This window comes from Puntigrus tetrazona, chromosome 20 (assembly GCF_018831695.1).
Source record: "Puntigrus tetrazona isolate hp1 chromosome 20, ASM1883169v1, whole genome shotgun sequence".
NCBI lineage: Eukaryota > Metazoa > Chordata > Actinopteri > Cypriniformes > Cyprinidae > Puntigrus > Puntigrus tetrazona.
Window position 1 is genome coordinate 22,101,787 of NC_056718.1, and position 17,022 is coordinate 22,118,808.

At 36.3% G+C, this 17,022-nt stretch overlaps 1 long non-coding RNA gene and 2 other non-coding genes across 5 annotated transcripts in view; 1 reads left to right on the plus strand and 2 right to left on the minus strand.

The window, feature by feature from the left end:
* LOC122324401 overlaps positions 1 to 13,075 on the plus strand; it is a 16,457-nt gene extending 3,382 nt beyond the window's left edge. Inside the window, exons 3-4 of one of the 3 annotated variants that reach the window (XR_006247169.1) lie at positions 10,776 to 11,042; positions 12,130 to 13,075. This is a non-coding gene — a long non-coding RNA (uncharacterized LOC122324401). Of the gene's footprint in view, positions 1 to 10,525; positions 10,651 to 10,775; positions 11,688 to 12,129 lie in introns of those variants that run through there. The other 2 variants (XR_006247168.1, XR_006247167.1) reach the window with 2 other exon arrangements.
* Positions 13,076 to 13,251: 176 nt separating this feature from the next.
* On the minus strand, positions 13,252 to 13,334 carry trnal-uaa. The gene has a single exon. It is a non-coding gene; the product is annotated as a tRNA-Leu (tRNA).
* Positions 13,335 to 13,920: 586 nt separating this feature from the next.
* Positions 13,921 to 14,003, minus strand: trnal-uaa. Its single transcript has one exon. It is a non-coding gene; the product is annotated as a tRNA-Leu (tRNA).
* Positions 14,004 to 17,022: the final 3,019 nt, after the last annotated feature.

A 17,022-nucleotide genomic window follows, 5' to 3' on the forward strand; every position in this document is an offset into this window, starting at 1 on the left:
AATTATAATAGTATATCAATAATATTAAAATAGCACTGTCTGGGATTCTTATGATAATAAATATATCATGGCTATTTTTTTTCCCTTTGCGAGAGCCTTAAATTAAATTGAGTATCAAAAACATTCCAAAGCAGCATTTTAGGTCACAGTGGTACGCCTGACTATAAAATCAATTTTAAATGCCATTAATTTTTTTTAATGCGGCGATCAAATTACACGCTCAAATAAAACGCAGACTTCAAACGCAGAAGAACTGGCCCCTGCAAGATAGTCTTTCTTTGTTCAAGTCAGACTTGGCTTTTGTGACGCATAAATTGATTTCATTATTCCACCTAGCCCTCGTTTTCTGTAAATGGATCCAAGGCCGTTCCATTATTTTTTGAAATGCAGATAATCTCGGCTCTGTTTTACCTTGCGTCCCGTCCCGCCTCTTATTGAAAGAAGATATTTCGGATGACGTTGAAGACTTGTTTCATTGACAAAGATATCTAGCTTTGAGGGAGAGTGGAGTGATTTACTGCTGTGAGCGTGGCTCATGACTCACTGTCTGTTTCCTGAGTTTCTCCTTCAACCGTCCTTGTGTTTTATCCAGGGTGTAACAGAATACGGCTCTTAACACGCTCTCAACCTGACTCAAGGACAACCACAGGATAAGAATAGAGTGTTTGTGTGATGATTGGTCATTGATTTCACTCTGTTATGGCCGAAATTAGAAAGACATGTTTAGCTGAGAGCAATTCTGGTTTTGTGTGTGTGTGGTGTGTGTGGTGTGTGTGTGTGTGCGCGCACGTCACGATACAATCACTGTATTAGCAGTTTGTTTTCAAACTGTGATGTGTAAGTGTTTCTTCAGTCACCATGTGGACTTTTAGAAAGTAAACAGCAGTGTAGATGAATTAATCCATTATTTAATTTTTTTTCGGAAACATGTCAAGTCCGCTTAACGGCATTTTTTGAAACGTTTGGAGGCTTTTGTCACAGCTAGCTTATTTGTATTTTAAATGCATACTAATGAATCCTATTTTCGTACCTTTTTGCATAATTTAACAAAATTGCAAACTGATTGGGAACGGTGCACAATAATATATTCTGCGATAACTGGTGTTTACCTTGATAATTCTTTGCTTTCTTCACACATGCATATGCAATTTTTTATTTCAAGCTCTTTACAGTCTCTCTGGTAACACCACAAAGTACAATAACTTTTCAATACTCCATCAGAGGCTTAATTTTCTTTTAATTAGAGAAAAATTGCTGTTAAAATAAATTTGAATTCAGTTGAAATTCAGCTGAAATGTATTCAATTATCAAATATAATGTTTTCGGTTATATTTTACTTTTTTTTTTAAATTATCAAAGATTTTTTTAGTTAGATTTTACCTCTACAATCCCAAGAATTTTAATATTACAATATGATATAAGTATTATTTCTTTTTTTTTTTTATTTCTTATTATTTTAAGATAAGACATCTACATAGTAAAAGGGAACAAGAATATATTAAATACATTTTTAAATTGATGTAAATTTTTTCACCATATTTAAAGGTTGCAGGTGTAAAAAATAGAGAAAAGTATCATTAATGCATTTGTATTATGAATGTTATATTTTGAGATCGAAATTATATTATTATATAAAATATTTTTAACTGCTGTTTAAATTGGTGGAAATATCTTTTATAATGGATTTTCATATTTTAAGATTGAAAGTATATGATATATCATTTTCTATGATATTTTTTTTTTTACCTGCTACAGTATTTTGTGTATATAGTTATATCCTCAATATGGATGTGATTGTGGTGCGATCTTGAAGTCAAACAGTTCCTCTAGTGTTCTGAATCCTAAGGTAGTCACACCAGGGAAAGTAGAGTTTGGATGACCACAGATATGAAAATAACCTTCACCATAACATGAGTCATACTGCAGTTATGAATGGAACGAGTGTTATATCAACGAACCTGCGGCACTGGATGTGATGTCATTATCTTGAAATAGATATTGTCATCTTGTTAGCTAGACAAGTCTAATATTGTCGGTTTGATCGTCCTGAGGGCTCAGCTTTCCCTGCGTTGCCCTTGAATAACTCATCTTCCTGTTGCGTTATCATTGATTGCTTGATCTTCAGCCAATCAGGAAGACTGATCGCGCTATCAATGCATCACGAAAGTGCGGCGATTAATGCATATCGCTCTGTCAGATAACCTTCAGTTAAAGGTCATGCCGGAAGCAAATGCATGAAGTCGGTAGCAATTTGAAAGACATTTGATATGTTCAGAATAATACTCTATAATACTAATCGTACGGGAGTCTGCAGTATGGTATGCAAGTACGCCATGCACACTATGTGAATTTGTTCGTGCTTGAAATACCAGGATGACTGCATTGCTAATACTAAAATGTACAAAAATCGAAATTACTATATACTGTATGCTCATTTTAGATATATTTACATTGCATTTTAAAGAAGTAGAAAAAATGTATTCATACAGTGCACGGAATGCAAATAGCTTTTCTATATGTAGTACAGAATCCCCAGATGGCCTACTAAAATTGCTGTAAAGTGCAGGTATCTAAACTAGAGCACACTGTATCCCACAATGCAACGTATATAACCCTCCTATTCAGTTTTAAAAATAATAATAAGCCTGTTTTTTTTTAACATTTATTTTTATTGCATTTCATTGGAACGGCACGAGCGAAGACATTAAAAAAATACACATTCAACTACATTTTTGATAAACACAGTATGCAGTATATATATATATATATATATATATATATATATATATATATATATATATATGTGTGTGTGTGTGTGTATTATGCTAATTTTCTGGGTAGTATAAAATCACAAGATAGCGATTACATTGGCCAAAAAATGCAATATATATAATATATATATTTTAATAGTAGTATAATATACTACAGTACATTTTATCCCACAATTCAGTGTGCTCAACCTGACGTTCATTCATTCATTCATTGCAAATTTGCTAATTTATATCTAAAAAAAAAATCTGACTTTTGCTCACAATTCTGGGCCATTCAGATATTTATTGTTTAAAAAATATATCAACAAAAGATAATTAAAAAATGTAAATTATGGTTTGGGGTGAGGCACTACCTTTAGCTGGAGGCTTATTAATTTTGCATTTATAGTTATATTTATTATTCAATTTATTATAAAAAAAACAAAACTTTTTTTTTGTTATTAAAACTAAAAAGCAAGCTCAGCCTAAGTGACAAAAAGTTACAGTAGAGTAAGTTGAAGTAACCCAGCGTTGTAATTGGTCACATTCTAAAACCTATTTTTTGGTGTGACAAATAAATTTTACAAAACATATGTATAAAAACAGCCGTAAATTGTTTTTTATTCATTATTTCCTTTCAGATTTTTTTTCCCCAAATGTTATATTTCCGCACAACATACGAAAGATATCTATATTCTCATATGTTTCAGTCATAACAACTGCGCAGCGCTCACTGAATAGGCATGCGGCGGTGAGGTCATGAGCCGAACACCAGCCATGCTTGTTAATTGGCGTTTTCCAGTGCCAGGTGATTTTATCAGCCATGTGTTTGTGCATGTTCTCCATTTTGTCTCTTTGTGTTTTAATTTGAGGAGACAAGCTCGTCAGCACATTCCTGACGAATGGAAAAGCCATTAAGTTTCATCCTGTCCTCCTCTTTACCTCTCTCTCTCTCTCTCTCTCTCTCTCTCTCTCTCTCTCCCTGCATTCCTGCGTTTATGTTCATTATGTTGCATCATCCCACGTCCTCTCGGCTCGGTCATTATGATTACATGTTGCCCTCCTCTGTGCTTGTTGTGTACGGGACACCCTTTCTCTCTTCCTCTATATCCGTCTGAAAGCGCGCGCGCACACACACAAACATATACACTCTTTCATTTTGCTCGCTGCCGCAGGAATTTCATGCCTGGTTAGCAAAGGGAGGCGCTGGAGGCTGTCCAGATGCTTTCCCACAGTGGCTCCTACACCCTGGCTATTTTGGAATAGCATACTAGCATACTACTTTTAATATGTCTGCATTATATAGTTTGTGCATAATGAAAATAATGCACTTTTCTGCTATTTTTTTTTAAACAATAGTAGGCAGCGTTCAACGAGAGTAGTATGCATTAAGCAGTCTGTTTCTCACTGGCTTTTGTACTGCTACTGTATTGCACTTTTACAGTTTCTGAGATTTACACAGTGCAAAGAAAACTTCAAGCATTCCATTTTCAGCGTTTGTTCGGAATATGTTGAATCAAATGAATCAGTTTTGTGACAACTCAGATAACAGATGTCCCGCCCCTAAACTCATGCCATTGGTTAAGCCAGTCTTGCTGTGTCTTTTTGACAGAGTGAATTAAAAAGGCTTATTAACATGCATGTCATGTGGCCGATTTAATAAAGTAATGTGAGAACAATATAGCACACTGCTGTTTGAGATGTTTGGTTTTTTAAATACAATTTCTTAGGGATAATAAATCTACAATACAACATAAAATAAATATAGCTTTAAAAAGTCCAAGTTGATGTGAAACTATGACATAACATGTATGCAAGTGTACATTATGATATAAAAAAGTTTTGACAAGATCTAAAATTATGAATTATGAGATTACATTATAACATAAACAGTAAAAATAATGACAAAATGATGAGATTAAAAAGTCCTAATTATGACACAGAAAGGGGAATTATGTTATTAACATAACACACTCTCAAAATTATGACAAAGTTCATGACAAGTCAACGTTACGACAAAGTCAGTTATAATACAAAGTCTAAATTTTGACACACATAATGAGATAAAAGGTTGTAATTATGACACCTGAAGTCAAAATTATAACCCAAAAAGCTGTCAAAAAGCAATTATGGCATTTAAAAAGTTAACATAATGATCTAAAAAACAGCTTTGACATTAGAAAAGTATGTCTATATTAAGACATAAAAAGACGTTACATGAAATAAGTCATTTTATGGAATAATTATGTAGGCAGCAGTCAGTGTGTTTTGCACAGTGTGCAGTAAGCAGCAAGCTCTCTCCTCCCTCTCTGTTCCTCCTCCTCCTACCCTCAAGCTCAAAAAATACCCCGTGGTTGAGGTCTGATCTCTCCGGATGTGCCTTCATATAAAACACATGCCGTGCTCGGCGTTCTCCAGAGATCGCTCTCAACCACACAATTCAGCCAGACACTCGCTCTCTCTGAAGGGGTCCAAGGCCTCAGTCAAACAGCTGCCTCCCGGGAGATGATTGTGTTCCCATGAGAAGGGTTTACACGTCTAAAATAAGGTGCTCTGGCATGGACAGGTTAGCCCTTTCCGCGGGGCATTGCATAACGTGGTTGGGTCCTGCCCACTTGTGTAAGCAGCCGGGTGAAGCACTGCCTCTGTAGTCGTGTGCTCATCCCGTTTCTATGTCAGACTAGAGCTTTCATGAAGATGAACCTGAAACAAACTTATATATAGACTCTTAAGTGATATTTATTGACACAATAACATCCACAGCACCAAATGCCTGGATGACGCAGGCAAAATACACGGGCGGTATCCTTTTGCAACGTAAACATTTGTAAGTTTTAACCCCTGAAGTTTGCATATTAGTACCTTTTAAAGCTTCATATCAGTATTTTCAAATGATATATTAATACCCAAATGGTACATATTCATGAAAAAAGGGTTCTGCCCTAGTGACAGCTTTTGTACCTGTTTTTTTTTTTTTGAGTATAGTCTAAAAACATGTTTTAATATTAATCATACATTAATAAAATATTGATAATATTACAAACATAAATTATGAAAGAAAAAAACATTGGTTTAATGTAATTTAATGAATTTTAATGCAGGATAATTTAAAATAATAAATATAATAAAATACAGATATACATTTTTGTATTAATACATTTTTCTATTCTTTAATATCATACGTAATGGTAATTCAAAATGATTGACATAAAAGGAAAAATCATCAAAAATAATATGAATAATTAAAAATGTACAGTTATTTAAAGATTGATATAAATGATTTTTGCGTAAAATACAGTGCAGTCAGTTTGGACACTCATTCAATAAAAGCACAGCTAAACAGATGAGTGTGGATTTAAATGTGGTTAATGTTTTAGCACACCTGATCTCTTCTGGAAGGTGGTTTCAACTTACAGGATTTTTACGTCTTATGCCAGGGCTTTTAAATCCATTTTAAGTTCAAAATATGTACCGGAATGAAATTACATGTCCATCAACTATTAAAAAATGCAACAACAACGAAAAATCATAGCATTTTGCCTATATTGCATTACAGTTACAGTTGTATTAAAACTGTTGCTGTCGAAAGATTCCAGCTTGCAGGCCTTTTGTTGATCTGTGCTGCATTCAAATCTAAAATTAAGATAGAATTGTACTGTACTTTGAGTTACTTTGAAGTTCTCTAATATTGGGTCATTTTATGGCCAGCTGTTTACGTTGATTGTGATTATAGAATCTTAAAGAATTAACTGACCTAATTTGCAAATATTACGAATAAACACATCTGTTTTAAACTTAAATAGATTTGATCAGGCAACCAAGTGCTGTGACACTACATCGGATGCTCTAAATGCACAGTTTTTCTTCTATGGTGATGTGAACTTTGCTCAAGCAGAATTAAACAGGCAGCCTCTCTGAGGGCACCAGAAGGTCAACAGCCGAGATTTACCTTCTAACTTATTCATAAAGTCACACTTTTTTCCACGTCGACAGTCACACCCCACTGCTTTACACCCTGGCCTGTGTATAAACCCAGACTGATCATCCCGGGCGTTTGTTATTATAAAGTACAGTCTTATATGTTCGCCAACCGTTTTATTGTTGGATAATATTTGATGCGCTGTCACTTGTGACAGTTCTGTACTTGCATACAAAGAAAAAATCAATTATATAATTTTCCAAATAGCCAAGCCAAGAGCACATGCGACGCGACAAAATCGTTTCAATGTCTTGCTCTCTTTTATGTCTCCAAAATTTCATGCCTGCATGTTCTGCTTCAGCAGCATTTGTCTCGCAGGTGATATCCAGCAGGAGATGCGGTTTTCTCTCTGGTGTTGAAGCCAAACATGTTTGCTGCTTGTTATCCTTTCTCTCTTTTGACTGCCAAGTCATAACCGCCTGGGGTGGTTTTAGTGGAAAGATTTAGATATCACAGATTATCCAGATTTTGAAGGATTTCCTTGACATTCCATTAACTTTGACATTGTGTTCAGCTGGCAAAGTCAAAACCGTCGCACCGTTCGCACGCATCCGGCCGTTTCGTTAATCACGTTTCCAAAAGGCCAACGCGACGTTCGCTATTAGAGTTGCCGTAGAGGAACGCATCGAAATATGAATAACATCTACTGTGATAAACAAAATAATCACAACCCCCGCCTTTCTGCCAGCGATGACATCATCTGTTCATGCGGGGGAGGAAGGCACGATTACAGTCATGCACGGTTAAAAAAAGACTAGTGTCATGCCATTGTTGCTTTGTGACGGTATTATTTTCTCAATAGTTTATGGCGGTTGAATTATCAGTAATGCCTTCCAGGAGAGGAACGTACAGTAAATCGGTCCCACACGACCGCTTTTGATCTTTCGAACAGCAGGCATAAATGTTTGACTAATACTTGTAATGAGGCTTGACTTCATGCCACGTCTTGGGCTAGGCAGAAAACCACTCAAATTACTGCAGATATCAATCTCCGCCTGCTCCGTGCAGGTCACTTTCACTCATATAAGCTTGAAGGTTTACGGCAAGCATTTGCACCCACCTTCTTGAGCTTTCTCTGAAAAATCGGAGAAGAAAAATCGAATTGATTCGACTCGAGGAATGAATAGAGAGTTCTGCCTACATCCGTGTTTCAAAATACCCTAGTAATCTCAAAAATGTCTGGATAATGGCTCAAACCGTCCTCAGATTTGCCAACAGTGGTCTCCATATGAACACAAACACAATTTTTATAGCTAAGTTTTTTTTATATATATATGTGGAAGCTTTATCTATAATTGTTTGAAAATCTAATTATAACGTAAAAGTTGACATTTTGGCATTTTAAAAGTCAATTGTTATATTTTTCTGTCATTCAGATTTCTGTCATGCTTTTTGCAATTATAAACGCTCAAAAGTATATATCAAATTAAAAGTCGAAATGATGACAATATATCAAGTTTAGACGCTAAGCTAAACATCAATTTTTTGTGTCATTTTTGAAATCATAATTTAGATTTGTCATAGTGCTGACGTTGTCATATTAAAATTTACTAAAGAATTATTTTTGACAATGGCATCATTGGAGTCAAAATTATTACTTTTATATATTTAACTTTTTATGTGACCACTTTTTATCTCATAATTCTGTTCTTTTCAAATCTCTGTTATGATTTAGTATGTTATGATTTTGGCTTTATATAAAATTTTTGCCATATGAATGTAACTGTTTATGTATGTATATTAAAAATGGGAATTTTCATAATTTAGCAGTTTTATCTCATAAGTATATCATCATTTGGACTTTATATAGAACAGCTATCTATTTCTCTCTCTCTCTCTCTCTCTCATATATATATATATATATATATATATATATATATATATATATATATATATATATATATATATATATATATTAGATATAGATATAGATATATAGATAAAACGTGAAATTTGTTATAATTCATAATTATTATTTTTTTCTTCTATGTTCTTTTTCTCATATTATGACTTAGCCTGTCATCATTCTGACAAATTTTTAACTGCGTATCTAATAATTTAGACTTTTTAGGTCATAATTAGGCCTTTTCAATGCATGAACTTGCACTAAATGCAAAGTGCTTCGGATAAAAGCGTCTGGCAAACGTAAGAAGCTCGTTTTTGTCTGTTTATTAAGAAACTGTAGAAGCATCTGATACAAAGCTGAAGCATATTGTAATTCAGGACTCCACGTATTCTCCTGAGCTGTAAAGAGCAATCTCTACAGTTTTCCTCTGGGTCTCCCTGCCATCCTAGATTAAACGATGCACTGAAATGCAATGACAAACACCGAGAGAACAAAGAAAAGACTTAAATAGATACTGTAGTCGGGATGCAGTCGGTTTAGTGCATGTGTGAATTGAGACGTGTGCCGTCTGCTGTCATGTCTGTCTGACAGTGGAGTCTAAATCAACAGGTGCGCTGTGAATCGTACCATGAGCCGAGAGGGAACACTATGTATCCCTCATTAGGCGAGCTTGCTCTCTGCAGCTCAAAGAGTCGGGTTGCCGTGGTGATGAGCGCGTTGTCATGGTTGTTTTTGGTTGAAGTCTATATCCCTGATGATGTGAGAGCACAGGTCATTTTGTTAGACAGCAGAGATGCACGAATCTACTTTAAATAGAAGCAGTGACGCAACGCATGCTGACTACAGTAAAGAAATACAGCATTCACCGTTCACGCTGACAACAAACACTGGCTTGATGTTTACATGCGTGCAAATGTCATCGGTCATTTCTAGATCATCAAAACAAGAATTCTCCCTTGGATCGATGCGTTTATTAAATGGTTCTTCTTTTATAGCGCATGGAAAACCTTTGTGTGCTTTCTTTTGGCCGAATTACCACTTTTGAAATAAAGAATAAACTCAAACCCGCTGTTTTGCAGCGAACAAAAAGACAAACAAGCCACGAAAATGTGGCTTCTGAACAAATCCGAACGAGCGCTCGATTAAACCTTAAATATTATGCCCCTTTTAACAAATTGTCTCTGGTATCCCCAGAGTGTGTCGCCTATATATCATTTATTATATTATTTTGAAAATGCTATTTTGAGAGGAAGCACGTTTTTCACGTTTCCTTGGTTGGTGTATATATATCATCAGAGAAGATGCACTAGGGACCTGATTATAGCACTTAAAACCTGGAAAAGACAGATTTTCATGATGTCACGTTACAATTACATAACACTTTTTTTGCTTTTTTTTTTGTAATTCTACTCATTTTAATCTTTAATGTCATATACACACATGTATATATTTAAGAAATATATTTAAGAACACTATTATATAATATTATATGTATTATGTATAAATAATATATGAACATACATAATACTTACATTTTAAATATTAACATTAATTAGTATTCATATAAACATAATATATACAGCACACAAAGATATTATGGATGCGATTAATTGTTTGACAGCTGATATGTGTGTGTGTGTGTGTGTGTGTGTGTGTGTGTGTGTATATATATATATATATATATATATATATATATATATATATATATATATATATATATATATATACACACATACTTAAATAACCCTCAACCATACCCTTTTTATATATATTTTATGTAGCAGTTATGTAGCATATTTTTTATGCTACTTTCGTTAATCTTAATGCATTGCTCTTCTCAAGAACTTGGCAGCAGTTGGTGGCATATTGGTTGGCCTGGACTAATGAAATATGTCATACCAAAGACAAAATCTTCTCATTCAAATCCTTTCAGATGTGTTATCATTACAGGCCGGGGAAGCATTAGCCAGGACAAGCTCAATGTCAATGATGTCAAGGAGCTGCAGCAGAATAATAGCTCTGCGAAACCAGCCCATCTAAATACCTCCAGGGCTCTTATCGACTTCTCTGATGATGTATGTGCCGGTAATGTGTGAAAAATGACAGCTACTATTGCAGATGTGGCAAGGGCGCGGTTTGTATCTCAAATAAAAATATGCATCGCATTAACCTTTGATTGAATGTTCTTATTATTGCACAGTTCATCACTGCCATGCAGTAACGGTTGAGTATGTCTGCATGGCCAGCCCATACGCTCGATGACTCACGGTGCAGATGAACTACCTGAAACGACGACGTTGTGGACTCCATCCGCCGCACTGCATGGCTTCTGGGGTTCTGCAGAGAGGGGAATCCCGCCTAAGACGGAGCGTGCGCGAGCGTTTCTGCGACTGCGTGGATGTTCCCGAACAGCAGACCATTAATGAGGATGACTCATCCCTAGAAACCCCACTGGATGGGTGCGGAGGTGATTCACCATGTGTCTGTGTGCTATCCAAGGATGCCCTTGAGTCTAAACCCCAGAAAAGTGTCACACTGTGCATAGTTGGTGTTTCCACTGAGAGTTCATAACGACATAGGAGGTTTGAGGTCACAATCTGCTTGGGGTCCTTTTTGCCTTCATGTTTCATTAATTAGTAAGACTCTGTGATTACAGCCTTAGCTTCCATTTATGGCTATTTTGAGAGTGACATATAGTTTATGCACCGCCTACCTTCCGCCTTCCAACTGTGGAGACTGTGCAGCCTTGGGCTCGAGAAAAGCATGGTTAGTTCCGTGTTAAAAAGGTTTTATGGTGGCGCTTTTTTTCTTGTAGCTGGTGGAACGTGCTGCCAGCAATGCCGAGGTCACTGATTCATTTCGCAAGAATTAATAAAATGCACAGCCTGAATGCAGTATTGACTGTTGAGAGAGTTGCTTTAGTTAAAACGCAAGTAAAAGGTGTTGATGTTCTTTGTAGACGTACTTTATCATTTTAGTCCATTCAGTGAAAGCTGGAGACTGAAACTTGAAAAAATAAATACATGCAAAAAGAGTCATTAAAGAGAGCAGATTCATATTTACTTTATTAGCTTTTTAGAGTGAATCTTTATCTTTTTATTATTAATATTTTTAAGAGACTCTGACTCAGAAAGCATAGGAAACTCAAACATAAATGCATCACAAAATGTCATTTAGCATTACTGTGTGTGTGTGTGTGTGTGTGTGTGTGTATTAAATTCTATAATTTGTATTTTTTTTGGTTTCTGTTGAACATTCTGTTAAGCAATGACTACAGTAAAATGTAAAAAAAAGTTCATGCAAATATTAATGGCAGCTGTTTGTGTTGCCAAAAAAAAAAACCCCACGCTCGATACATTTTAAATGGACATAGGGAAAAGGTATAATAAAATGCCATAATGTAGAGACACTATATGAACTATGAAGTTCTTTCTACCAATCTCCGTTAATTTTTTTTTTTAGAAAGACAAGATTAAAGAACAACGGTAAATCCAACATATCAAAAATTTCATTCTTCTCTCTCTTCTGTTTTTGCTGCTGGTTGCAATTTGCAGTCCAAACCTTCTGCAAGTTCTGCTTAGTAAGACTTCACTGGCCTTCTTCTAATGAGCTGCGGTGGAACCAGCTCCAGCAAACCCAACGGTCCACCCTATCAGGAAGTAATCACCACTCTAATCAGCCATAAAGATGATGTCTCAGCATAGACAACAGGTGCAATGTAGCTGATCGGTATTCCGGTGGGACGAGACTTCTTTCCCAGAGAGAATGCATGGTAAGCAGTTCACCATCAGACCTGATGTGAGCCCTGGAGTGATTACATTCAAATGTATTCAGAAAATCCACATGAGAAGGATGAACAGTGACTCAACGTCAATATACGCTGAAATCCGCAAAGAGTACATGGAGATTAAACCAGAACACATGGCTTGTTTGCTTTATGCTTTTTGATAAGCTGAGACATTGATTAAAGTGCTCCATATCCATTGATATTCAGTGAAAACGTAAGGCAAATGCAAACAAATGTTATCCATTCCTAATATACACAGTACATCCACAGACGTACAGCTATTTTTAAATAAGGCATTAAAGCATGTTATTGACGCTTCTTGCATTTTCCTTTTTTTAAATTCTCTTTGGATTAAAGTCTAGTTTTAAAGTTGCAACTACCTTTTTTGCATTTATCCACATTAGTTTCAAACCAATAAATGTTTGTTTGTCTGTTAGATGTCTTAAAGATAAGCCCTACCAGTTGTGAGGTTCGTCCTGTTTGTATATTTTATGTTTATTGCTGTGATTTTAATGCTTGAAGGCAAATCTTTGTTGTTGTTTTTTTAAATTAGCCCTACAAGGACCCACATAGACATTTGTCCATTTGATCTTAATACTCCATCCTGGTCACATCTTAGCTGTTTAGTACTGTGACTTTTTTTGTTTGAATTGATCAACATTTGTTGCAGGTAAATAAATCTTTGGCATGTATTTCTTTTATGCCTTTTTAAGATCAGCCCTACTAGGAGTGGGGTTCAGATGCACAGACATTTCTCCATTAGATCTAAAGTCCAACACTGGACCATCTTGATGGTCATTAGTGTTATTGAAATGCTCAGTATATATGATGCCAGCTTGTTAGTTTGAAACATTTTCATGGTTAAATGACAGATTTTACAGGTTTGTCTTACCAGGAGTGGGGTTCGAACCCACGAGGACATTTGTCCATTGGATCTTAAGTCCAACGCCTTAACCACTCGGCCATCCTGGTCTTCTTGTCTCTCTTATCATAGTGAATTTTAATGGTCCCTTATGATATAAGACATATATATATATACATATAAGATGATTCATATCTGATAACTTTTTATTGTGATGATCTACCAACAGACATCCTACTGACTGTCAACTTATTCTAACCCTAACAGTCTACTAATACTCTACAGTGAGAGTTAGTTGACGTTTAGGTGCAAAGCTACTTATTGTCAACTGAATGTTCATAAGGGACCAAGGGATCAAAATAAAGTAAAACCAAACCCTCATCGCCATCTTTTAAATGGTTACATTGACCTGGAGTGGGGTTCAAACCCACAAGGACGTTTGTCGGAATTTAAGTCCAATCCTGGTAACATATTTCACGATTTGACATTTTGTCATAAGTATGCCAAAAAACGATTTCATTTCAGGGGATTTATCACCTACCAGAATTGTGGTACAAATGTGTGAGCATTTTCTTCCATCTCAGCTCTACAAGTTTAATGACTGTAATGCAAGCAATTTCAGTTTACTCTTTCAGAGGTTTTTAAAGATAGCAGAGCCATGCAGCACATCTTTCTGGTGCTTCTGAAGGTTTGTTTTACCAGGAGTGGGGTTCGAACCCACGAGGACATTTGTCCATTGGATCTTAAGTCCAACGCCTTAACCACTCGGCCATCCTGGTACTTTTAACCAGGAGTACAAGATATACCATGAGTGGGTTCGAACCCTGTCCAATGCCTTAAACACTCCAGGCAATTCAGGTGACATGCTTGAGTATGGTTTGGCATTTTAAACCTGGTTTTGTGGCTCAAACCTACATGGATATTTGTCTATTGGTTCTTAAAGGGTTAGTTCACCCAAAAATGACTTGCCTTCAAAGCATCCTAGGTGTATGAGACTTTCTTCTTTCAGACGAATCCAATCGGAATTATATTAGAAATCATCCTGGCACTTCAAAGCTCTATCATTGCAGTAGCAGGTGGTTCCCTTTAACAGTCTAAAACATGTTAAAAGTTCAACAATTCGTCCCTCACACGGCTCCGGGGGTGAATTAAGGCTTCCTGTAGCGAATCCAGCAGAAGTCAGAAAAGTGTTAATTACTTTTGAAATGTGAATATTTACCTTATAAAAAAACCATGAATTCAGTACAGGGGACCTTTATTCACCCCTCAGACCCATGTGAGGGACGTTTTGTAAGTAAAAGACAGGCTAATTTCATATTTGGGTGAACTAACCCTTTAAGTCCAACATTTGCCATCCTGGTCACGTACACGCTCATCTTGTCCTGCATATCCCATCAAACTCAACCACATATAAACACATGTACACATTTGGTCTAAAGGCTCAATAATCCATTCCATTGCAAAAAAAAGTGATTTGTCTGACTGTCATTTCGTGCATCGGGCTTTACAGGGTTAAGCACTCTGCCGTCTATGTGCTTGGATCTTTGTCCTAACTGCTCTGCCCCATTCAGATGAGTGGAAAAGCCTTAATTTATATGTGTGGCTGCTTTTACTTCTCTCCACTGGCAGAAAAGTCTCTTTCGGTTGAAGCACTAATTGGCATGTGCAACTGCGGTTTTCCCTTTCCCTTTTTTCTTTTTATGAATGGGGGTTCTGGATTCCCCTCTTGGGATTTCATAAATCTACTCCCATGTAGATGTATTGATCTCTGTGTGTTCGCCGTCTCTATTTCTCTGTCACTCTCCTCTTGCTCACATCCCTGCCTGGCAGCATAAATGATGTCCACGGCCTGCGTCTCTCTCCCGCCGTGTTACCATAGCAACTGGAGCGATAGGGGAACACTGTGTTCCTTCGATCTGCAAGTGGGTCATGGACAAAACGACACGTACCGAACCATATTGAGTGGCTAGTGCTCCACACGGCTTTGCCGGTGACCTATATCACACGTCCAAACAGGAATCCCCATCGGCTGCGAGGTCGACTGATAGGTTTGCAAGCTCACAGCATGACAGCAATCCCGTTGTGTAAGCACAAATGTCTCTAATTGTTATTTACAGCAACGCAACAAGCTATCTTCAGTCGATATCTCGCTGAAAAGAAGCTATTTGGAGCACGCGAGTCAAGTTTGAACATGTGGAGATTATTTAAGCGGTGAACCCAAGATGCCTTTAGGGTGCAGCTGGGATAATTAAAAAAAGAGGTGTATTGCGGAAGCTGCATAAATATTCTTTAAAACGTTTCCACAGAAACTAATAATACCGCATAGAGGGTCAGTAAATAGTCCCAAAATTACTTTTTTTGGGTCCATTATTATTTAATAAGTTTCAAAGCAAGAACTGAAATGATCTTGCAGATCACAGTATGGAGTAAATTTCAGAGGGACACACCCCACACAGATCTGCTATTTCATTATGATCTCAGTGTGGCCAGACTGGTGCAGACTAAACTACTACATCATACTTGGATGTTGTCTTCATGTTTTACAACTTAGGAGTTCAGCGAAATAATGGAAACCATCCCGATTCAAGCAAATGTAAGGGTTATTTTCAACTTAATGGCTGCTTGCAACATGTGTGGCCTGCTGTCAATTACCGCAGACAAATACAGACACTTTTATGGTTTTAATTTTTTTTTTCCCTGTTGAAACTAACAGATTTAAGCTTTTTTTTTCTTTCTTTTCTTTTTTCTATGGCTTCATTATTTTTTTTTTCTTTATTTTATTTAGCTTTTATGGTTTCATTTATTGTTTTTTATGGTAAGAATATATATATATATATATATATATATATATATATATATATATATATATATATATATATATATATATATATATATATATATATTATCAAAATAACACTTCCATTAGCATCATGATAAAGTTTTCGTTGAGGAAATGTCTATGAATGAATGGAAAAACTCTTTATTTTAAATATCTTTAACCTAGCTAGTTCACGTTTAAGCGTTTTTTAAAAATGTCATTAATTTTGTTAAAGCATATAAATGAGCTCTGCAGTTTCCTAAAGCACTTTTGTAGGCAGATGAACTTCCTGTGGGTGAAATCCCATTCGTGTAAACATTAGGCCTACTTCACTGTTAAATCTCCTTTTATGTCCCTTCCTGTTACCCGTACAGGTAGCAAACAAACGTAACTAGCCGAAAGACTGGATTCAACTTTGCATGGTAAGTCATTCTATCATCGCTTTCATGCGAACAATTTCAATGTGGTTTACCTGTGCTTTCAAAAGTTGCATATTAGAATAGTCTACTTCCTGTGCTTTTATGAGTGTTTCGATGTAAACATGTTTCCTGTTTGTTTATGCTCTCTTTCACTGTCTGCTGTAATTGATAGCAGCGGGCCATAGATTTTTTTTTTTGCTCAAAATATCTTTGAGTGTTGCTTTGAAATCAATGAGTTAGCAGAAATAATGAGGCTGGGGGAGATCTTTATGGTACATTTATAGTCACGTATGTTTGGAGAGATCAGACATGCGCATGATCATGACATGCTTTCTCCAAATGTTTCCTGCAGTGTCTTTGTTGCTCTAGGCGTTTCATGCTGCGGCCTGGCACTTGTTTCCCCATAATCTGTAGTCAAGGACAAAATGAGAAAGCCAGCTCTGTGTCCAGAGGCCAGTGCCATACAGGAAACACATCAGCAGCGTGCCCCAGCGGGTTCCTGGCACAGACATGCCTGTCATTCGCAGCAGTGCTTGAATGAGCCTGGAAGACTGTGACATA